The 25,381-nt window shown below is 40.1% G+C and overlaps 1 long non-coding RNA gene across 1 annotated transcript in view; it reads left to right on the forward strand.

Annotated features, from left to right (window-relative positions):
• LOC146445358 (uncharacterized) overlaps window positions 1–24,840 on the forward strand; it is a 110,407-nt gene extending 85,567 nt beyond the window's left edge. The window contains exons 2-3 of the long non-coding RNA XR_014851721.1: window positions 18,480–18,599; window positions 24,262–24,840. This is a non-coding gene — a long non-coding RNA (uncharacterized LOC146445358). The remainder of the gene's footprint in view (window positions 1–18,479; window positions 18,600–24,261) is intronic.
• The last annotated feature ends 541 nt before the right edge of the window (window positions 24,841–25,381 follow it).

Genomic DNA, 25,381 nt, shown 5'->3' on the forward strand with positions numbered 1-25,381 from the left:
GGATGTTGACAGTTTACTTGCCCCTGGTAAATGAAGACCTACACTTTTTAAAGTTTGGACATGCATTGTATATTTTTGTGTCTGTGCTCCTATACAACAGAAGAGATAGAGAAATAAGAGTGTGGTTGTAAGTGGTGGCTGAGCTTCTGGAGTAATTGATCGAAACTGGATTCAGTAATCAGAACTGGCTATGCTAATCTAATAGCAACTTTTCTAGTCCTTTGAGCAAGGACAATATTGCCTTTCAGCTTCACACATACCTAAAGAATATATTAGTCTTTTTAACCCTGTGAAAAATTAGAATGGGACCAGATCCAAAGGATGATTTTTTAGAAGCCTTTACCCAAAAGTTATTCAAAGTCCAAAGCTGAATATTTTTGGTCTGTGCAGGTGTGGGGTTTTTGGGGTTTTTTTTTTGGATACAAATGACCCCTCACTGCTACAAAATATGTATTGTAAAGAAGACAAATTATTTTGTGGGGTTCAGCTTGAAATTAAATTGAAAACTATCCCTCCCTGAATAGACTTGCGAACAAGGAGATGTACAATGAAACTTTAAACATCATAATTTAAAAAAATTAAAAACAAAACAACCCTGAGTAAATCAAACAAACATTATTTACCCAGCTGGTCTCTGGAACTTAGTGATATTCTACTTGGCTGGGGGGAGTTAGGGCAGATTTTCCAAAAAGGGAAAAAAACCCGACATAAAAATGGTGTGTGGACCACTTACATTAAAAAAATCAGGAATACACATTACTGCAATGTTAAGAATGGCAGTTGAGAGAAAATACTACACATTTGGGTGAGGCCTGAACTCTCATGCTTTTAAAAAGAAATACCACACCCACACACTTACCCCCTATCAAAATAATCTAAACCAACTCAACTTAATTCAACCTTCTTCTAGGGACAGGATTAGTGCTCCCATCCAGAGAAAACAAATATCTTCCTTGATATAGTGTGATACTTGCAGGACTTTAAATGCTACTTAGCAAAAGAAGATAAAGAAAAATTAGAAAATTTAGTATTCTGAAAAAAAATCAGCGAAAATAAAAAAACCCAAGAATGATTACAGATGAATTAATTCCATGTTTATAAATAATATATAATCTATTTTATTATATGTCTGTCACTTGTATTTATTCAAGAATGTAATCTAAACTTCTGAGTCTAGGTTAGTCCTTGGGGTAAAGTGCATCCAAAAAATCTGGCTTCATTTCTGAACTGTAATTGGATTTGCGTGCTTGGTCATGACTTTGATTAGGGCTCTAAAAGGATGAGTTGATCTACAAGATCTGATTGCAAAGGCTGCAACTTAATGAGTTGCCTTATTATTGGTATAGCAAAACGGATCTTTTTTGCTCTACAATTTAGAAAATGGGAAAAACTTGTCATGGAAGATGACATTATTTATGTTCATTATTTTTCTTGTGTTGGACCAAAGGAGGAACTTTTCTTTGTTTTCATTCTCCAATTTTTCTCCTAAATTCTGTTCATCTAAGATGAATGTTTGTGAGTATTTCAGAACCTGTGTCTTAATTACATTACCATTTGTCTCACTTGTAAATGAAGCCATTGGCTGGTTATCTTCTAGCTCTGCCTCCAGTTTGGTATAAGATAGTCTTTGCTATTTGTGTAAAAATGTCTTTTTGTGTTACATTTGTAGGAGCTGAACACTCAAAACCATTTTTTGAATGTTTTTTTATTGCTAGAATGATCGTGACTACAGTTGGAGTCATAAAGTGAATTCCCTTGTCCCAAAAGCACAAAGGACAGGCTGGTTCTGGGAGCAGCTGCTGGAGGATTTGTACAGCCTGAATTTTGTTCCCAGCTCAGTGACCTTGTGGAAAGTCACTGAACCACTCTGTGTCAACCTTTAGTGATTTTTGTGATGGCTATCAAGTTAGGTACCCAGATTCCAGGGCTATGGAGCTCCTTAATTAATGAGTTGGTAATGTTCTTTGAGATCCACTGATCCGACCTTTCAGCCTGTGCTATCAAAGCACTTGTCCTTGTCTTTATCTATGTCCAAACTGATTAAGGTTGTTTCCTCTGGCTGTCTCCAGACCATGTGCTCTCAAGGCTGTTTGCTGTGCTTCTGCTTCACTTGTCTGTTTGGCCACCTTTTCTGTCCACTTTATTCTTCTGCTGTTTTTGCTTTCTCCGCTGCATTAAGCACAGGCATTTTTATTGTCACCTGAATAGTTACTGAGTGTCACTGACCTTTAGGTTTCCTTTTGTATGGCAAAATTACCCCCAGCTCTCTGTTCTGTTCTCTGAAAATGTGCAGGCTTGAGTATATTTCTTCTTACTTTTTTTTTTTTTTTTTTTTTTTTAGCTATGCTACCTCCTCATACTTGGGAAGGTGTTTTCTGTACACTGCCCAGCTCCTCCCCCTGTCTTTTCCCCTCTTTCCTCTCCTGGAGCTCAGTTCAGAAAAATGTTGTGTCACCACCTCTAGGACTCACCACAGACTTACAGACATAGCAGTTGTTGTAGTGATTTCTGAATTGTGCATATGCTACAGGATGGAGCAGTAAGATGTAACACCTGCTATAAATTTTAGCCCTTAAATTGTCACTGAAAAACCTACACTGGTTAGGATCTTGCATTTGCCTTGCTGATTTCTGTCTGTTTAGCTGGGTGTAGTCAGCAATACAATAGAGCAATCTCACCTCCTCAGATAGCTTCTCATCTACTTACTAACACAATGTGAACCTCGTATTTTTGTTACTTAAAGAATACCTTCAACTCCAAAAAATTGTACCATAAGGAAAAATCATCTTCAATTCCCTATGTGGAATCTGGATTTTGTTAGAAAGCAAAGTAAAAAAAAGGAGTTTTCAAGGTTTGTTTTGTGTTTCTTGTGTATGTATATACGTGTATGACATCTTACGAAATATACTTGGAGGAAGAAATCTTTTGAAGATTTACTTTCAAATATAAATGCAGTGAATAAAATGTGTTTGAAATACAAGGAGCAATATAGAAAATGCATTTTTTATGCAGAACAGCCTGAGTCAAATCATATTGCCTGTGATGCTACAGCTTTTATCAAGGTAAAGCTTTGTTTGCACTGGAAGGCACTAAGAGCAAAATTACTTAGTCTGTACATTTACCTGTTTTGATTACTAGCCTTTGCTTTTCCAGTAAACTGGTTCTACCCATATGGTGCAGAAATGTAACTCTCCTGGAAAGTGTTCATCCAAGACTGCAAGGAATTGCCTCACAGGATGATAAGCACCTTGAAAAGAACATTCACATGTAAGAAGAATATGGAAAGACAGAGAAACCAAACAGCTAGATGAAGGTGAGGAGGTGAATTAGAAAACACCCAGTAATATGGTGAATCCCAGCTGGCAGAATATGAGAAGTAAAAGTATCTATAAAACATTTTGAGCAATTCCAGGAAACGTGACAATCAGGTGGAATCCATATAGAAGTAGGAAGTTTCTTCATGGAGGTCTTTAATACTTAAATTAGGGGAAAAAAAAGTCTTAGAGCCTGACACAGTTTTCAGATAATTTGCAGAGTCCCAATGGCATTTTGACCTTACTTTAATGGGATGAATGTACACAGGACTGGTAGGTGTACACAGGACTTGTGTTTGCTGACAAAGCTTGCTCATATCTGAAGTTCTAAAGACTTTTCATACCCATACCCACAATCAGGATTGCTTCTGTTGCCATCCTGTTCAACAATATGAAAGGGTAACAAGTGAAATGGCTCATATTTATTGACAGAAATTGACTGCAAAACTGATTGATTCAGTTTGCGGGGAAGTGGCCTGAAGTACAGAATATGAGAAATAAGACTTGAGATAAAGAGCAAAAGAGAGAATTAATTGGTCTTTAATTTGGAGACTGAAATTAATCTAGCAGAAACTGTTATTCAGAATTTATTGAATTCAATGAAATGAATCCCGATATTAACACAAATAACTGCTTGAATTGTGGAAATGAAAAGGCAGACATGATTTACTGGATATGAACCTAAATGTACATATAGACATTTTAGGAAAAAAGGTGAAAGTTAAACAAGAAACTGGAAATAGATTTACCTATGATGTCAAGACCTACTTCCATAACAAGTCCTAAAAAAGAAAAATAATTTTTTTTTCCTAGGTCAGTTGTAGCTGGAAAAATATTACTTTTTACAAATTTGAAAATATGCTAAAAGAGATGAAAAATGTTGAGTAGTATTGTAGGTAGACAAGAGTGGCCTAACTCTGAGAGAGGGGAAAGATGACATATCAACAAAATAAGAAAAAATTTAAGCAATCTGGACTTGTTTTCAACTGGCCAGATTGTAATTTCTAAATAATTGCTGTGGTGTTGGGCTCTGTTTGGTTTAATTGGTAACGTGTGTTGAAGCTAGAGCTGAATGAACTATTTACAGCAAATAATTTATTTGATCAATGTTGTCCTCTTTTCTGTTCATGAATAATCCACAAGCAGGTTTTTTCCCCACTAATTCCTTCATTATTCAAAATTGCTCAGCAAATGCTTTGTGTGAGTGCCTTTTTGGGTCTTTTATTTCTCTCTATCTTTGGAAGATTATGGTTATACAAGGAGAGTTTTTACAGTGGGATTCAAAAAACCTCAATGTTCTTTTTTAGTGTTTTTTTGACTGAGGGGAAAATAACCTATTTTCTATTGGTTATTTGCTATATTTACTGAAAATGTGAATAGTGCAGCAGCTTTTCCTTTTTATTGATAGGATTTTAGGCAGGAAGGGACTATTAGATCATCAACTCTAATCTTTTTTATGATGCAGACATAGTAGGAATTCATCTAATTTCTCCCATACTGAGTTCAATAATTTGTGCTTAACTAAAGCAGATTGGAACTTTATTTTAAAGCTTTTCCAGACAAATGGCTAAGTAGTTCTCTATGAAAGGGTTATTATTCTATTTTCTTTTACAAGCTTGTGTAACTATTTGATGATCACTATTTTTGTCATGTAGATTTGTTTTTATTTGCTGATTCGATGTCTGAACGTCCTGAGTTCTGAGGGAACTGATGGATGAACTGGTTAAGCCACTATCCATCATATTTGAAAAGCTGTGGCAGTCCATTGAAATTCTCACTGACTGGAAATGGAGAAACAGAACCCCCATTTTTAAAAAAGAGAAAAAAGGAAGATCTGGGAAACTCAGAGGCTTGTCAGTCTCACCTTGGTTCCTAGCAAGATCACAGAGCAGATCCTCCTAGAAACTGTGCTAAGGCACATGGAATTTAAAGAGCTGATTGGGACTTTATTAAGTGTTAATTGTGCCTGAGAAATTTGGTGGCCTTCTATGACAGGGTTTCAGCATTGGTTAGTAAGGGAAGAAGAGCTGACACCATTTGACACTGTCTGACATGACATCCTTGTCACAAAACTGGAGAGAGGTGGATTTGATAGATGGACCATTCCATGGGTAAGGAATTGTCAGGATGGATGTTAGGGAGCTGTGGTCCAAGTAGAAACCATGGCTGACTGGTGTTCCTGGGGGGCTGGTATCAGATCTTACTGCAGCCTTCCAGTACCTGAAGGGGGCCTACAAGAAAGATGGAGAGGGACTTTTTCCAAGGGCAGGTAGTGAAAGGACAAGGGCTTTAAATTGAAAGAGAGGAGGTTTAGTTTTAGGTATTAGGAAGAATTTTTTACTTTGAGGGTGGTGAGGCACAGAAACATGTTGCCCAGAGAAGTTAGGGATGCCGCATCCCTGGAAATGTTAAAGGCCAGGTTGATGGGGTTTTGAGCAGCCTGGCTTGAAACTAAATGATCTTGAAGGTCCTTTTCAACCCAAACCATTCTATGATTCTATAAATCCTTGTTCATCAGGGAGGACAATGAGAGGCTTCATGGCTGTGTGAAGCATTATTCCATTAACCTTCTTATCAGTTTGCCCAGGTATAGCTTTCTCACAAGTGACTTCACAAAAAAAACCCAAAAAACAACAACAACAAAAAAAAACCCAAAAAAACCCCAAAAACAAAAACAAAAAAAAAACCCAGATTGAATATCTGTGCAAGTCAAACAATGACCCTTGCAAATGCTGTCAAAGCAAATGCATGCTTTTAGTCAAATTAATGTTTGTGAATTCTCCTTGCAATATTTTCCCAATACTAGCCAAGAAAGACATTGTTAAATGTAAATTGTAGTGACAGTAATTTTTAAAAATTTGAAATAGGCCTTGTTACTCAGAATACAGGATAAGTGCATTTGTCACACAGTATTATGATGAAAAATGCAGTGAGCTGCTGCCTTTCACTGAGTTTGGAATGGGGTCCAAATGCTGTATAATACAGCAGAAAAACATCACACTTTTGGCAAAATCTGATGGAAATCTTGTCCACACAAGCTTGGTGGAAGTGCTTTTGAGAAGTGGAAATAGCCAAGCATAGAAAGATGCTATTTAATCATAAAAGTTGTTCCATACAATAGATCAAAATAAGGGATGACTACTTTGTCTCTGTGGCGTGTCTGGTAAGACCTCCTGCCAAAACCCCACAGCCCTCAGGTTGGAATTGTGAGCTGTCTCCGTGCTGCAGCAGCACTGTTTCACACAAGAAAGATGCCCTTTGAAACAGAAAAGAAACCAACTGCATGGCCTGGTGATTCCCAGCAGCAAAGAACCACCCACCACTGCTGAACTGCACTGACAGATTGGAAACTGCCTGCACCCCACTTCTAAGGGGATGGTTTCAGCTTCCACATTTCCCTTCCCTGCTGGAGTGGGCTGTGGCAAGCCTGGGGGTAGTTTACCACTCCCTGCCACCATATGCAAACAGAGTGCCTTCAGATATGAAGATCACTGCAGACTTCTGCAATCTTATCCTTGCCACACCCTCTTGCAATTGGTCTCATCTGGCAGGAGCACAGTCAATGCATAAATTGAGCATGTGCGACCTTTAAAAACAAATTTGGGTCCCTAAGCTCCCTTTGCTTCTCTAAGATAAAAAAAATAAAGGTTTAGTAAGATTTATGTGAGAGCATGGGGTATAAATAATTTGACAAATGTCCTTTGGATGGTTGGATTAATCTTGCCTCACTCTAGCAATGTAAAAGACGTTGAGGCTAAACAGATGATGTGTCTCTCCTGTGCTAGTGGAGGACAATCCATCCAGCTGCTTTAGGATGCACTGAGGACTTGTCTCATCCTGAGTCTGCTAGAGGGATCTGGCTTTCTTCACTGACTTTCATGTGGAGCTAAATGAATAGATTAGATTACACTCCTGACTTTTAGACTGCTAAACGAACTGAGAGGAATGTCACCCCAAATTATTTGCCTCAGAATTGCTGTGATAAAGCAGCTGCACCTGATGCATTAACAAGTAGCCATGCTTTTCCTCTTTCAGCTGAAGAAATCATCACTTACCACCTTTTCTTGTGCAAGCAGCAAGGCCTGTGAGGTACTGAAATGTCAGTGAAAAGGCGCCTTTAAATCTCGAGGACTGGCCTCTTGTTGGTGTTTTTGAATATGGTGCTGAATCTTTGAGTTGTTAGGGGCATGACATTGTCCAGTGACTGAATATGGGACACCCACCTTACCTTATCCTCATCATGCTGAAATATGAATTCAGTTTATTGTGAGGAGGCCAACATCCAGTTCACTCTGTATGTGAATGGGACAAGGGATTACTCAAAGCATTGGGTTATTTTTTCCTTTCATGATAAATCAAGTGTCTTGGCAATAAAAGCACTACCTTGCCAAAGGAAGCTAGCAGAATGATGACCCTGCATTTGGGATTTCTCTCTGTATTGCTCTGAGTAGATACACAAACAGTTCTTTATATGCACTGTAACCTTCTATTTTTTGAGGCCTTTGTTGTTAGGAGAAATAGTATCTCTGGGAGAGTGGTAGGAAACTGCTTACACCCCTTCAGGTGAAGTACCTTCAGGTGACAAGTTGTGTATGATAATTTATGGAACATAGTCCTTGTAATATTTTATACTGCTCAAATGTTCCAGATGATTATAGTCTCTAGATCTGCAGTTAAATTATTATCCTGATCAGAAATTTAATTACTCTCACTTGTCTTGTTCTGTATGTGCTTTTGGCAGAGTGACAGCACTTTCTATCACTGTTTCTCCATCCATTGAGTGATACAAAATATGTTTTTAAAATCAGAGGAAAATATATTAATGGGGGTTATGTTGCCTGATAAAAAGCTTTGTTGCTCTTTTCTGATCCAATGGTGGAACAAAGTGCATTTTAAATATCTAACATTATTCTTAAATCATATTGTGAATTCTGAAGCTATAATTTTAAACCTGAGGTGAAAGTAAGTTTGATCAGTGTTCACATCCCAGGTGTCTTTTGATATTTTCCTTCCTTTTGCATTTCTGCACAGATTTATATTTTGTAACAAGCTCATTGAAGGCAAGATAGACTACATGTTTTCCAACACAGGAGGATGAATGTTGTTTCACTAGGAATTTTATTTTCCATACAATAAATTATCTTAGCCAAACAAGAGTCAAAATCAACACTAGACGGTTCTGATCTAAGCTTGCTGAAGTAGAAAAAAAGACCCCTCCACTAAAAGAAAAATACCCAAATAAAACAGAGAAACCAAAATGTTTGAACTTTGATTATCACCAGGTTTTGAAACTGCTCAGAAAATTAGATTTCCTCTTTCAGTAAGTTAGAGACTGCTTTAAGTGGTAAGATTACATGTATGAAAACTTCTGCTCATTGTGCTAGAATGATGCTGATGTTAATTTATGGTTTGAAAAGCCTGTGCAGTTTTGTTTCTGAGGCAGATGAACCATATGTTTTGCAATAAATACTTTTAATTCAAGTAGTGAGAATGATTGTAACTGTTTGGTTTTGTTGCTGTTATTTACACCAACATATGACAGAAAGCAAATGAAATGAAGACAGGATGTATTGTAGAGTCTATTAAAAAAACAACAGCATGGAATGCTAAGAAGAATTTTTAGACATGAGGGCCTTAAAACAGCAGGGTGAACTGATTATTTTAAGTATAGATGAAGGAAAGCTATGAAGAGAGATATGTTTAAAAATATCTATAATAGGTATTATTATATCTAATATATAGAAGTATTTTCAGCCATATGTATAGCTCCAGGGGTTTAAAAGGACTGGTTATCATTCTCCTGCAATAAGAGTTTGAAGAATAAGCCTTCAAATTTGGATTTCCAAATGGCATTTTTCCTGCATAGCAAGGGAAGGAGCTAAGCTGTAAGTCCAAATGTAGAAATATTCTTGCTGCCTCCTTTGAAAACTTTGTAGAATATTTTTCCTTCAGCAAACTAATTCTTTGATTGCCTCTAAACCATGCAGAGACACCCCAGCTTACCTAGCTTTGAATGAGATAGGTCGAGTGATAGAAATGTTGCTGTGTCAGCTCAATGTCCTGACTGGGAACAAATCCTCTCCCATTTTTGCAGAGCTGGTTAACTCCATCCTGCCTGAGCTGTACCACACCTGCCGCCCAGCCTGGGCCTCTCAAAGCAAACTGGGCACATCTGCTGTATTGCATCATGCAGAATCTTGAAATAAATGTTCTGGTACAAATTGCAGATTAAGTGTAGGGGATATTTGCATAGAAGTAGGGGTTTTAATTTGTCTCTAAAAGCGTTACTATCCAGAAGTGGGAGTTACAAATCTTTTCCCCCCTCATAATCATCTCCACGACCACTAGTTTTACTCCCAGAGACAAACATGCTGTAAATTCATTTTAAATTACTATAACTCTGAGCCACACAAGAAAAAGATGTCACACAACTTGGAAGACAATAAAGTTCCCAGATATTTTAATTCGCTAGAGCAGTATTTGACCCTGGAATCTTTTTTTCTGTGATGTATTTTAACATGGATTCACTCTGATTCAATTAAAATATTTCTAGCCTGGTGGCAGCTTTTTACTGCTGCTTACAATTTGCCCAGATATATTAATTGCTTCTGTTTTCACAACTTCAGTGACCCCTTCTTCCTTTGCAAATTTCCCTTTTTGTTCTAGGAAAGAAATAACTGGCATAGCAATAGACTTGGATTTTGTTCTCTGCAGCACAGCACATACTGCAGTGACTGGGCCAGTCCAGACTGTTCTTGCCTTCACCTGCATTTTGGAATTGCTTTCTGCCACATCCTGCTGCCTAAATTGGCTTTTCACAAGGTAGTGCTTCTCCTTTGTGACTGCCAGAGGGATCTGTTACTGTCAACATGAATTTTCTCTGGCTGTTTCACCTGTTGGTACTTCTCTGCTCAGTCCTGTGACTCCAGTTTTAGATTCTCTGTGCACCTTCCTTTTTTTCCATGGGGAATCGTCTTTCATGTCTGGTCACGCTCCACTTGTCTTCCTTCTTTTGCCTATCATTGTCTCCTTCTTAAATTTCCCATTCTTTCTTCCCTTTTTCAAAATTCTTTGCTCTTTTCCACAATGATAATGTGAATAGATAACAGGATATCACCTGGTGCACATGCTTTCTCATCCCTTTCCTGACTGCCCAATGCAGAGCTTCTGAAAGGCTTTCTAAGTTTTATTTTGTCAAGTTAAATTTTCCTAATGTTAATATGAACACTGGGAAAGTCTTCCTATCAATGGGGACTTTGATCAGGGCTTGACTCGTATACTTAGCTCATATACTCACTTTCTAAACTCAGAAGCTGGACTTAAGTTTCTGCCTGATGAAGCCCTTCTACTGAATTTGGAATTTTCAGGGGGTTTGCTTGAAAGCCTAAACTTGGACTCAAGCAGAAGAAAATTAATCATGACTGCTTTAACGTCCTTATTATTAGCTCATTCTTGGATCAAAGCTTAAACTCGGTGTTGCATGAAGTAAAGTTCTGTTTCATAAAGAAGTCGGTTCTAAAAAATAAATATATATAGTCACAGGAGTCCTTTGGTTTGACAAATTCAGAATTTCAGTTGCAACTTTGGAGAAGCATAGTGAGATTGGCAACTGTGACAGAATTGTGGAATCTTTCAACCATTTGGCTGGCCTTGGACTGTTGTGTTAATAAAGGTAAGATATGGGGATATCTGTGTATATTTATCAAGGCAATAATCAAGTGGATAATGTCCTTGTGGATGGAATGATGGATATCTAACCTAGATGACAATGTCAGCAGTAGTGGTGAAATGAGCCAGTGATGTTTTCATTGTGGAATATGTTAGTACAGGTATGTCTCATGGTTAGTGGATTCCACCCCTTGTGCTGCCCTTTTCTTTAGCTATATTAAAGCTAGAGGGGAAATAGCTGCAATCACAGCTGTGTAACTATGCAGTAGATTAACCTAAAGTCAGGAGTGTATTTTATCTTCAGCATTTAGACTTGCAGTTTTCAGAGTGGAAGCAAGCAGGGTACAAGCACCTTTGCTCTCTCCACTACTTTGCTCTAATGATGAAGACACTTGATTGAGGTGGTAACTTGTCTTATTGTCATTGCCTTGCTTTATTTTCTTTGAATTACACCATCACTCTGTGCTTCTTTGTCTTCACTCACCTCTCTGTTTGGACAGTAAGCTCCTTAGGAGTAATCAGTACCTCACTGATTGTGTGTACAGACTTTAGAGCTGTGGTAAGTCAAAACTGAAATCTTTCTCAGTTACCTTCAGAAATCTCAGAAATATTGGATACTGCCTAGATTCCATCTGTAGGCATGGAAAGGATCAGGGATCTCCACCATACTGATTCTTGGATGTTTTTACTGTTAGAAGTCCTGATCACACAAAACCATGAAGCTTGGAAAACAAAAATGTTTAGTAATAAATAATAAAAATTAATAAAAAAATAATATGAGCATATTATATATATGTCTAGTTTGTATAATAGTCCTGTGGACCATTGAAAGAATGTTGGCTGATCAATAGACACTTCACAAAAGACAAAACGAGAAGGGAAGATGTTGATAAGGAGAGAAGAACAACAGAGGGAAGGAGAATTGTGAATGTTCAAAGAAGAGCTTTGAGTTTAACCTCTTGTCCATTTTCCCACTGGGGGAATAGGAATAGCTTCATTTTTCCTTACTTGTCCTCCAGGGAAATTTCTAACCTTGGCTCTGTACCACTGATGAGGACTCTTTAACTTCCCTTGACGGTCGGTTCATTTGCCTAACTCTTCTTACTCTGTGAAACTTTACGCAGTAACTGTATTTGACCTAAATTTCCCTTGATGCTGCTTAAGTTCATTACTTCCTCTTCTGTCCTCATTAATTAAGGGGAATAATTGATTCCTGTTCTTTTTATAACATCACTTTATGTACTTGAAGATAGCTCTCTGTCACTCTCCCCAATTTTCTCCCTGGCACATAAATATGAAGACAAAAGGGAAATATTTCTCAAGCTGGATGATGTCAAGAAAATAGGGCAACTCTTCAAGGAGAAGGGAGATAAGCCATAAGAAACCGTATAGTAATTGAGGCTGGGAAAGGCCTGCAAGACAGCCTCTTGTCTAGTCTTTTCTGGCTAAAATAAGATTGCTATGCACTCTCCTCATCGCCATGAGACGCAGCTCACTTTTCTCCAGCTACTTATAGGTGCAGTTTCCTCTCTTTAGAGATAAAGGTCTCCCTGCTTTGCTTTCTTAGATAATCTGGAAGGGAGAGTTGGGGGTTTTTTGTGCATGGATTTTTGATATAAATCAAGTTTAATCGAGTTCTTTGGATGCGAGTGTGTGTTTTTTGGGTTTCTCACTTCCAGCCTTCTGTTCAAACTGAATATAGCTCTCAATCCTTTCAAGCCTAGAAATCTGTCTATCATTTTTATTTCCTTTACATTTTCAAGGTTATCTCTGACAGAAAATTGGATAGAAACTTTGTAAAAATATAAATGAAAGCTGTGATCATCTTTTATGCATATGCAATTCTCTGAAGATAGGGAGGCCCGCAGCTGCCTACCCTCATGAATTCCAAAGTGGGGTGCAAATCTGATCATCACATGATTGTGCAGTGATGGGGTCTAGTATCTGTCAAAATCATGTAAACTGTTGCATGCTGATTTTTAGATAGGTAGTATCAAGAGCACAGATGTACCTTGCATACATTTTCAGCATTTTTGCAAGTGGTATAAACCCTCCCCCCGCCCCTTCATTTCTAACTACAGGGAGTATTTAGTCTGGAGACATAAGGTTGTTTATAATGTCATTATCATAAATGGTGTGATTGTTCCAGTTACCTAGGTAGAGAAAAAATTATCATGTTTTTCCAGAGTGTGATCTGGCACCGACTCTGTGTTTTATCACCTCAAAGCTATCATTAGTTGGTAATCATTTTAGGAAATTATTCTATTGCTCATTTATATCACCTAAAAACACTTCTGGTGATTTTCCTTAGGCTTTTTGTTCGTTATATCCTTTAGTGCTATAATATGGTAGATGCTGTGCAGAAAATATTTCAGTGCATTTTCGTGATGGAGAGAGGCCAGTGACTTTGGGTTTTTTCCTCCAAGCAGTTCAAATACTGTTTGTATATTTCTTTTACAGCTGTGTTTCTCATCTGTGTTGCTGAGGTATAGTGTATTTTAGTGCTTTGATGATAGGATAGCCAGAATTTCATTGTCAGAGAAGTAATCTTGAGCAATAGCATAGGATGCTTGCCAGGTTTTGTGGGTCTCAAAGCATTTAAATAAAATGGGACAAAGCTCAGTTATTGCTCTATCACAGAAGCTGAGGATTTACCTGTACTGCTCTCACTTTGATGACTACAGCATATGGGGTGGGGTCAGAGACAGCAAGGTTAAATACTGTAAACTGCAGAGCTGAAACGCTGCACTGGATCTAGCTGCAGAGCTTTGTTACCTAATTTCTTGCATTAGCTGCTGGTGCTACTCAGTGAGTAGATTAAAACTTTCTTGGATATGCACATAGGAAATTACCCCACAGCAGAAGCAGCAGTCTAGAGCAGTGCTTTGGGTTGAGACCCATGACTGAGTTTCTGAGATTTAATGAACTACTTTGCACTAGCTGACAGCAACCAGCAGAATTTCACAGAGGTGTGTTTTACACATATTCACCACAGGTGGAAGTACTTGTGCAGCAACACATGGGGCTCACATGACATGCTTTGATTCTTGAAGTTTCTCTGTGCTTATTGGAAATCTGCAATCAGAATTTCAGGATTGGAGGATGTATTTTGCTTTGTTCTCTGTACTTGAGTTGTGGTAAATAACTGGATGTGCAGCAGGTTGTAAAGCCCCAAAATATGTCCCCTTATTCTAGCTGACAATCATGAGCTAATTCTGTTGTGCTTTAACAGTATGGTTGTCTCCTAGTATGCATGGATTGAACAGAGGTGGTGTGTGGTCCTGGGTCCAAGGGTAACTTCTATTTCTAGGCAGAAATACTTGGGGGTTTTATGTTTTGGAGTTTTTTTAGTTTCCCCACCCTCCTCACAAGCACAAGGTACTTCAGGAAAAAAACAAAACATCTGGTTCTGGCATAGTCACATATACAGATATGTTTCTCTGTCCAGTAAAATCAACCTGCACCTTCATTTTAAAGGAATAGTCTGTGTAATAATCCTGTATTAGTTCAAGTTTTTGTAGTTTACTTCTAAAGGTATCAAAGATCAATTAAATCAACATATTACAAGGAATTCTGTTAATTACAGCAGCTGGCACAGTTTCTGCTTCAAGCTTGCCTAAAGAGGGCACCATAAATTAATCTGGGTGGCTAATTATCAGGCTTGTCAGCCGGTCTACACTAACAGCCCCTCATGCATCATCCTGTGTGAGCCCATTGGGTCACAGTGGTTCATCAAGGAAAACTCACTGCTGTAAAATCACGCTGTGCATCTTACATGGTGTATCCCCATCCTCAAGAGGCAGAGATTTCTGCTGCTTGGGAGACTTGCATGATGCCAGCAGCTCCCTTCCTGTGTGTTTGCCATGCGCATTTTTGCTTTGTCCTACAGGCAGTGCTGATGACAAGTGCATTTGCATAGATGTTTGCATATTGATGGACATTTGTGGTGTCTCTTCTTTGTTGCAACACCTCTGGAGCAGTTTTACAGCTGAGGCTTGTCACAGGAATTGAAGTCTGAAGCAGATCACTGTACACTTGTGTTGTAGACTTGACATTGTCTATGCAGAGAAAGGCTGTTTACTTTTCTTCTTTCTATGAGGCATTTCCTGTATATTCTGTGTTCTGACTGTGGCTTTTCCAGTGATGACTAACACATGTTCTAATACACAAAAATAATCTAGCTCTGTTTTTTCCTGTCTTAAGCTTGGATAGTTGGGATTTTTTTGGCCATACCAATTAGGTATTGACCCTGAAAGGGAATGTGACAACTCCATGATTTCTGATAGGATTTGACCTTTTACAGCCTTCACCACTGCTTTCCTGCCTTCTTAATTTTAGAAGTTTTTATTTTTTCTTAATATGTTAGATTTACTCTTTTCTTGGTTTGGCTTTTGACTGCCTAAAGAACTGTAGAAAACTCACTGCACTCCTTTGCTCTGTAGGCTTGGGTTTACAGGAAGTTTAATTGTACATAATTTTATATGTTGTTGCCCTCTTTAATTTGTAGTGACTGGCTGCTGTTCTGCAGCAAAGAACTAAACAGTGGAAAGCGTTAGCCACAGACCTCTTCTGAAACCACACACGTGAAATGTCATCTTTAAAAGAAACTGATCTTGGCAGTTCATCATATGGGGCACACAGGGCCTTACTCGGTCCTTAGATAGGGAGGTTTACCCTACTTGTAATAAGGGTGTAGTGAAGCCAAGCCACCCCTGGACACACTAACCAGAGTTTTGTTGTGGTTCAGAGCGTCAGGCAATCACTTGACAAGTATGAACACAAAATTGATGGATTCTGAGTAGTAGTTCACAGTGACTAAACTCATGGAGGTAGGAACAAGTATTGACACCTGCCTATCAAATGGGAGAGAGGGGAAGCAAGTGCATTGCACTCCCAAGTCGGCTTTCCCTTCAGCTCACTTTAATAGGAATGGTTAGAATGAGCCAAAATATGTGGGTCAGTTGAATTGCTGCCATACCAGGTTTACAGATTATACTGATTACATGCTCTTTAAATTTTTTTTTTCCTAATATCCTCCTTATTGTTGCAATTTTCCCTTTCAGATTTTAATTTAGGGTTTGTTACTATTCCTTTGCCTGGAGGCTTGTTGCCTCTGCTGTTCTTATACTGTTACTGTATTGGATGACAAATTCATCTGCTAAAATGATTTATTACCCCAGCTCACCGGGCAGTAGCAGTGCTCACTGAACAGACAGATTTGTCAATTTGTAGCACAGATATCTTTATCTTCCACAGGTGCTCTAGAATTGGAAGTAGTGGAAGCATATTTGTGATTGCAAAAGAAAAACATCTCAAGGAACAAGGTGCAAGACAAATGAGTAGGCAAAGGCAAAGGAGGGAAAGCAAAGAAAAAAGGTTTAATTTTCCTGTGTTATGAGATATAAACTAGTGGGATGAACTTAATTGCTAGCTCACAACTTGCCTTGTGTCTGATGAATTGCTATTCCGTTCACTGTGTTTCTACTTGCTGTTTGCATTAGGTGCCTTTTTCTCATCTACTGAGGAGAAAAAATAGAAACTAGCCAGGAGCAATCCCTGTGAACAGTCCTTAGGGTTGGAGCCTTATCTCTTTGCCTTGCAACTCTCTGCTCTCTCATACTCACCTTGTCTCTTCTGTGGGTACAATGGCAGTATTATTAGATTTGGGTTGTATTGTTTTTGATGTAAACATCAAATCATCATCGATCATGGTGTAGTACCAACATCCAAAACACAGATTCCTCTGATTGCTTGACAAAGACACTTCATTATTTTCGCCCCCCATTCTGCGACCCCTGATCAAGTATTCCTTTCCTGATCCATGTTCCCTGCAATCTCCTGCCAAAGCATAAATGCTTTTATTTCTTACAATTCACTCTGTGGAATAAACCTTTGCGCCCTTTGTCATTTTGGTACAGTTAAGAAGAAGTTTGTCAGCTTTTTTTGGTTCAAGTTTGCCTGTATGCTTTTTCTTCTGTGCTCTTTCTCCATTTATTTTTCTCTGGCTCAGGTTGACCTAAGTGCTTGAAATGGATTTTTAATTAAAACCTGAAAAATTTCTATGACAGAAGAAATTTTCTTGAAAAAACCTTGACATTGTCAAAGGCTAATTCACACCATAAAATATAAATAAACATTGGAAATATGTTCAGCTGTCTCTAAGAAGCCTGTTTGGACAAATCTATTGTAAAACAGATTGATATACCAAACACTGGGGTGGAATTGATCTTTTTCTTTTTTTAAAGCAGATCTATGTTACAAAATAAAACAGCACATCATCATCCTCTAATTTAACTAAATGAATATAAAATGATGTGTTTGTTTCTCCAAATGAATCCTACATACATGAAATCAGTGAGTTGGTGTGATAAAGTATCAAGAGCTGGCACTGAGTTCACCAAGAATCCTCTGTTCAGCGTCTCTGAAAGGAACACCATTATTTCTTCACTCAAACTGAACTGATGTCCAAACAAAACATTTAAAATAAATGAGTGCACTCCAGTAGGTGTGAAAAGATTAACTGGCCTAGATCTGACCCTGTGTGTGTATGTCTGTGTGGTTTTATGTGTGTCATTGTCTTAGTAGTTGACATAAAAGCTCCATGCTGCATCTTTCTTCACTACTGCAATTGATTGTGTTAAATGAGATACACTTTTCACAGAGATTTTTACTTCCTCAGCCCAAACCCAGCATATTCTCAAACATTTACACTAGTTCTTAAAGAATTAAATTTGTAAATAAAATAAAACCCCATACACAGTTTTTCCAGCCTGCAGGCAACCCAGTTGTCAACTAAAAGCTCTTTGCATGTCATGCTCTGAAAATGGCTTTTATATAGATTTATTTCTATTTTTGTTAATAAAGGCTAAAGAGAATAAATGATAGCACTAGGTCTTCACAGGAGTTTTGGAAAGTGCAAGTATTTCCACAATACACTAGCCCCTTTCTCATAGTATGCTAACACCTTACTCTTAGTATACTAAGCCCCTTATTTTTACTCTGTTAAGGCTGAGCACACACAATTAAAAGATAAAGTTTGAGCAACATCTCTTGAAGGCATTATTTCTCAAAAACAGAAAGATAAGATATCCAAGGACAGTAAAAGGGAAGGGAGTGTTAGAGTTACAAAGGGAAATCAAAGTCTTATGGAATACAGAAGAGAGAGAACTGGTGTTTCCCATTCATCTCCCTGGTTAGTCAAGGCAGAATTTGAAAAGAAAAATAATTTGCATTCAGCCCTACACAGTAACAGCAGCCAGCTCATTGATGTTAATATTTAATCATCATCACGATATAGTCTTTAATTACATGATCACATACTGGGTTTCCCCCTGAATTCTGCCTTGTTCAGAGCACAGAAGAGTTGTGCACACTGAAAGAACAGCAATTCAATAGCTATTTTTTCCCTTTGCTAGTCAATGTTCAGACCCAAGCCTGATTCAGTGCATGCTGTGCAAAGACTGTTCTCACATCCACATTATTCATTTTTCCCCCTAGGCTTTTTCTAACCATCACCTTTCATGTGCCCTGTGCAAAAAATTCTTCTAGTGTTACAGAGGATTTTTTGAGATGTTCAGATTCATCTCCATTGTAGTGATGTGGAGCGTGGATGCACAGGTATGAAACCACTTATTTTGGATACCCTCCTCAAGATAATTAGTGTCTATTTTTTCTGGGTGCTTAGCACTGGAAAGTATTCTGTGTTCAAAGCCCAGCTCCTTGTGACTTCAGTTGCAGCTGCACTTGCACCTCACAGACTCAAATTAGAGCCCAGAAGCTCTAGACTGGGTCTCCTAAACAAAGAAGAAATTTATAAGCATAATATGTGAGCATTTGTGAAAAAGCTTGGTTACAATGCCTTACTTCATAGCCTAAAGGAGCCCCCTGATAGCAACAGGGACTGAATCCAGTCCTCCGGACAAGATCCAGCTACTTTAATGATAATGTCATAGGAAAATAACTTCATCATCAAGTCTGTTCTATTCTATCACACTCAGACAAATCATATCATACTTTTAAGAAATTAATCATGTCCTTTCTTGAAACTGATAAATTGCACTATGCCTTTTAGAAAGATACTGCACAACCAACCACCAATACTGGTGATTGAAAACATTTTGGCTGATTTCTAGCCTTAATTTATTTATGGTCAGATGTATTCATATCTCTGCTAATGTAGATATTGTTCATTGTACTAAGTATTTATTTTACTCTTTATGTTTACCTCTGTGGATATATTTACAGAACACAATTTTATTTTCTCTTTGCCTTTATTTTGCTATATCTCGTTCCTCAGGTATACAGCAGCCCTTCTCTCAGTTTGTTGCCATTTCAGTTGCAGTTCATGCTAAACTCTATACAAAATTTGAGGTATTATATTGGGATAATGGCTGCAAGTTCCCCACACCCCTTTCTTAACGACTGTACTTGTCACCTATTGTCCTGCCTTCCCTACTCCACATAGTCCTAGCCACGCCCCCAGTTTTCCCTATTGGTTCCTGTACCCTAACCCCACGTGGCCCTGGCCACTCCCTCGGGTTTCCCCTATTGGTTCCTGTACTCCTAACTCCGCCCCTGTACCTCCCCTGTACCCAGAGGTCACTGGGCCTGTGTGCTGTCCCTGCCCCTCTCTGTTTCCCTATAAAACCCCTTACCCTCCGCCATCCTGCTTTCTATGCTCCACGTGTGTTTATGCTCCACATGTGGCTGAGCATGTGAGGCCTTCGCCCTCGAGGCATCTCTGCCTCGGGGAGGTCGTTGGCCTCTGCTGCACCATGCGAATAAACATCTTCCATGGACACAATGCATAGACCCTCCTCGCCTCCTTTATCACCGCCGGTTGTGGAAGCAGACGAACCAGAGCTAGCCTTATGGCTCCCCGGCCTGTGAGAGCGCAGTGTCCAGCCCTGGGACAGAGGGTTTGGAGCACTGAGGCGCTGAACCGGGCTGGGTGGAGAAGCTCTAGGGTAAAGTCTGCTGCACCATCCTTCAAACTGCAACAAATGGCGCCCAATGTGGGGCAGAAGCCACCCTGGAAAGCATCCCCCTGAAGCCGCAACTGCGGCAGGGGAGTAGTCGCATTTGGGAAGCCATTTCCCCGACGAGAAGCTTGCATTCAGCGAGAAGACCGAAGGGGCGGCTGGTAGCCTCTGGAAAAAAGTCGCGCTTTTCAAGGAGGTCGGCCGAATGGCAGTGGACCATCCCGAGTGCTTTTTTTTGATTCTCCGTGCTTGGTAAGCCCTCTGGAAAGCCACTTGGGAGGGGAGCCGGTGAAGGCGTGGTCGGCTTGGTATGGGGGTCCCTTTTTTCTTTTTAGTTTGTTCTTTTTGCCTCGGGGTGGGTGGAGGGTTAGAGGTGGTGTCTTGTCGAGGTGAAGGGAGTCGTGCTCCATGCGAAATCTCGACAAGAAAAAACCCATTTCTAACAAGGGGAGACCTAAGTTTTGTGCCCCCATTTTGGGAGAAGTTTTTCTTATAAAATTAGACATATTTTATAAGGAAGGGGAATCAGCTGTTGTGTGGGAAGTTTTTGCGCGCGAGAGATAAAGTAAACTAATCTGTGTTTTGTTTTATTTAGTTATCTAGCAGTGAAAAACCCTTGTTCTCTCCCTGATAAGCACCTTCCCCTGCATGTATCCCCCAACATGGTGCCGGCCATGTGTTGGTGGCACCTCCTCCTCCACCAGCTTGTGCTCCCCCTCTGTCTCTCAGGAGACAGCTGATCGTATGTTTTTCAGCCTCTCCTGTCCCTTTCCCGGGTTAGAACTGGCCACTCTAACTCGAGATCCCTGCTAACCTCCTTTCCTGTGCCCCAAACCTCAGCCGAGCTGACTCCACGTGTTTTCCAATATGGCGCCGGCCGCATGGTCAGGCACGCCATGTTGTCTTCTTCCCCTTGAAATTTTCCCGGGCTTGCCGAAGCTCCACCCCCTGCATCCCTCGTGTTCCGTTGTAGCCCCTCCCCCCGCGTCGGTGGGCGCTCCCTTCGGTTACAGATCCTTCCCCATCTGAGTGTTTCTCTTCGGTGCGGGCCCCTCCTCCCATCCTCTCAGGTGTTCCCTCTCAGCCAGAAACAGCTATGGCCTGGCCGGGAGCGGAGCCGCACCTCCAGTTGCCCGCGGCAAGCTCGGAGGAGCTGGTGGGGCTGCACCTCTAGCTCCCTGCGGCAGACACTGCCCCCGGAGCCCGGTGGAGCTGCGCCAGAGCAATCCCTAAAGCTGTGCTGCTGTCTGGCCGTGCTGGGGCCTAGTGGAACTGTTCCAGACCCGGCAGAGCCACAGCAGGGAAGAGCTGTGTGTCACCCAGTGGAGCTGCGCTGCATCCAAAGTTTTCTCCCTCTCCTAAGCTGAGAAAGACTTCGGTGACAACCCCGTTGCTGCTGCAAACCCTGCCTTCATCTTAGCAGCCCCAGCAAAAGAAAAACAGACTACAAACATGACTGCAGTCCGAAAATTCAACCTGTACTAAACTCCAACATCAAAATCAGCCAACTGCATCATCGTTTTCCCCATACTCACAGCAAAACTAATTTTGTTATTGCTTTACATTATGTTATTTTACCATTTTCCTGTTGTTTAAAAATTTGCTATGAATGTTTTTAGGAAAAGCCTTTCCCTCTTTAATTTAGTAAAAAATGGGGAAATATTGGGATAATGGCTGCAAGTTCCCCACACCCCTTTCTTAACGACTGTACTTGTCACCTATTGTCCTGCCTTCCCTACTCCATGTGGTCCTAGCCACGCCCCCAGTTTTCCCTATTGGTTCCTGTACCCTAACCCCACGTGGCCCTGGCCACTCCCTCGGGTTTCCCCTATTGGTTCCTGTACTCCTAACTCCGCCCCTGTACCTCCCCTGTGCCCAGAGGTCACTGGGCCTGTGTGCTGTCCCTGCCCCTCTCTGTTTCCCTATAAAACCCCTTACCCTCCGCCATCTTGCTGTCTATGCTCCACGTGTGTTTATGCTCCACATGTGGCTGTGCATGTGAGGCCTTAGCCCTCGAGGCATCTCTGCCTCGGGGAGGTCGTTGGCCTCTGCTGCACCATGCGAATAAACATCTTCCATGGACACAACGCATAGACCCTCCTCGCCTCCTTTATCACCGCCGGTTGTGGAAGCAGACGAACCAGAGTTAGCCTTATGGCTCCCCGGCCGGTGAGAGCGCAGTGTCCAGCCCTGGGACAGAGGGTTTGGAGCACTGAGGCGCTGAACTGGGCCGGGTAGAGAAGCTCTAGGGTAAAGTCTGCTGCAACATCCTCAAAACCGCAACAGTATTATTAGTTCTATCTGTCACACAGTGTAAATATTCACCTTTTTCTATGCCCATATCATACTGCTGGCTGAGGGTCATCCTATGATTGATTAAGACAATTAAATATTTCTTATTTTCTTGTGTCAGCATTCAGAGAAAAGTGTTAGTGGTCTTTAAGTGCATGTTAATGGTGCTTAAGTGAGCGTATAGATGTGTGCTCTCTTCCAATTTCTCTGACAAAGAATGCAAGGGTCTTAAAAAATGTTCTCCCTGTGCACTTGGACTGGCTGTGGAGCTGAAGCGCAGTGCTCACAAAATGGAAAGGCAGGTCTGTTGCAAAACTGGCTGTGACCCCATAGTTGGACCATACTGTAATGGCCTTTGAAAAGGAGGCCAAATTAGGAGTAAAAAGAATATTCTTTCTGGCTTTACTTCAGGCTGGAGGGTGTGGCTTTGCTGAACTGGAGGTGTAAAAGTAATGGATTTTACTGCTAAAGAAGCTACGTCAAGAGCAAATTTCTGCAAGTGGCACATTTCTCAGGCTTGATGTTGAGGTGGAGGATTTAAGGTCTGCTGTGTGGAACTGTGATGAAAACTGTTATCCCTTGAACTGACTTGAACTTGAAAACCATAGATTGTCATCCTGTATGTGGACTGAAGGGAGATACAAGTTTTCAGAGGATTTCATCTATATTAGTTGTTTACAGAACCAGAACACCAGTGTAGGTTTTGGAGAGGTTGCAGTCTCCTTACCTTGTTCCTTCCCTCATCCTCTCAAATTAAATGCTTTCTGCTTTTAGGAAACTGTAGAAATTAAAGTATGCAAAAACTGAGACCTCATGCTCTTCATTGACATGATATATGATGAATTTTGCCTTGCATTTTATTTTCTTCTGTTGGAAATATATCTTACTTGATACAAGGAAAGAACACACCTGATTAAGGAAAAAGTCTTTTTCAGTAGCTGTAATTTAGGACTCTGGGGTGAGGATCCTGGTCTGCAATAGACCTTTTTGGGCAAATTTTAGGGACTCCTTACCCCTCCGTTCTCTCAGTTCTTTGTAAAATTGGAGGAATAGCACCTCCTTTCAAAACAGGTGCAACTCTCTTAAAAAATCTGAGAGGCTGAGTTATTGTAATCTAGAGGCCAGATGGGAGCATAAATGCGTATTATAGTTAGCCTGATTTTTTGATCAAGCTTAGTATCCTGCCCATGACTGGGACAATCCAGTGGTGATGTTTAGGAAAGGGCACGGGAAGGAGCAGCATAAAGATCTCTTCCCTAAATCCCTTAATTCCATCTTGCTCCACTGCCTTTTTGCCCTCTAGATGGAGACAACTGTATCCTGCCTCAGTAACTCTGTTTTTACATTTTCTAGATAAGATTCACTTGCCCAAGAATATTTTTAATGATGGCTCAAAGGGCCACAATGAAGTTAGTGGTTATTATTGTTACTAATTATTTTTAATTTCATGATTTCTGATAGTAAAGAGAGAGCAGGAAGAATCCCCTCAGATTCAGCCTGGGGAACCACATACCTTAGTTCCTAGAAAATGACCCAGAGTATTCTCTCAAAGCTTTTAGCAGTTTACAGGAAAAGTCAGATGAGGAAACAGTCTCTAGTTTCTGTGGCTGGCATGAACTCAAGCATGCACTTTTCAGGTTTTGGCTGTGTATGTTCATTATTGGTCTCTCTACCTGGCCACAAGGGAATAGAGAGACAGTACTGAGCTTGGGTTTGGTGGTGTAGAATAAATTTGACAGGAGTTTTCACAATGATTCTCTCTCAGAAACAAAAAGAGAGGGTAAAGCTACAAAATAGTAGCAAGACTTTGATGGCACAGAAGTGCAAAAATAGCTATTAATTTCATTTAAAATAGTGGCCTAAAATCTCACCTGTTAAAAGCCTGATCCTACAGTCCCTGTCGAAAGTGACATAAATGGCCTTTTTTCCTGGCAATCCTGCTAGTTTGCTGCATCTATTTTTAGGTCTGGCAAGCATTTTGCTAACATTTCACCTGTAATCTCCAGGCTCTCTGGAACTGAATGCAGATGTTGTTCCACAGTGAAATCCATTAAAGAATGCCACTGGAAAATGGGGCTTACTTCTGAGAGTGGAGATGTGTGTGTCTGGTGGAGAAAGGAGTGGAATAAATGCTCACGGAGACATGCTGCAGCTAGCAGAGAAAGAAAGAGAAAATGGAAAAACTTATTGCCAAATGTTTAGAAACAAAAGCCTCAAGAAGTGTTTAGAGGTTGAGATAAGCTGGATGTCTATGGAAGTGCTGATTGAAAAGGTGCTCTTTGTTCCTCTCCCCTAGAGGTGCTGGAAAAAAAAATGTTCTCTAAGGACTCAGAAGAATGAATGAGAAGTCACCAGGGCATAAGAAGGCAGTGCAGAATGTATTCCACAACCTGGAACACAGCAGTGAAAGTTGTAGGGCCCTTTGGGATGGGTTTAGACATTGTGGGTGATGTCTTTGGAAATCATCTTACTAACTGTGCTCCTAAAAGTTGCTATGCTTATTTGCATGTGCAGGGCAGTGCATACAAATATTAACAGTACTTGGAAGAGAAAAAAAATCTAATTGTACATCTGGGAAAAAGCTAGGTAACCATTTTTACTCAAAGATCTAGAGTAAAATATGACAGTTGATTTTTAGTAATTAACATATTTTGTTTGGTATGCCAGGATTCTAGCTACTCAAAAATATGGTTTATTTTGTAACTAGCATAAAATTTCTTTGAAATTTGTTTTAAAAGAAATGTTGGACTATGGAGATATATTCTTTCTATTTATTTTTATTCTAGCTAGATAAGAAAAAGGTAATTATAGAAGATCACGGGTGTTTATATATTAAATTGTATAATTATCCCACATAGTCTGTTTCTGCCATTCTTGTTCTCTCAGACCTGGAGCTGTAGGGATATTGCAGCTCAGCTTTAAGGAGATAGGTATGCATGAGCTAAGGCCAAAAAAATATTTGGGATAAAATTTCATGTCTTGTTTAAGCTGATATAAATCCTCATGGAAAGAGGGCAGTCTGACCCCTGTCTGGTGATTCTGTGAATTCCTGGGTCCAGATGACCACACATGAGTGCTAACAGTGGCAAGAAGTAGGGACCTGGCACACCCCTTTTGGTGACAGTG

The sequence above is a fragment of the Lichenostomus cassidix genome, chromosome 1, assembly GCF_008360975.1.
Source record: "Lichenostomus cassidix isolate B80296 chromosome 1, HeHo_3.0, whole genome shotgun sequence".
Lineage (NCBI taxonomy): Eukaryota > Metazoa > Chordata > Aves > Passeriformes > Meliphagidae > Lichenostomus > Lichenostomus cassidix.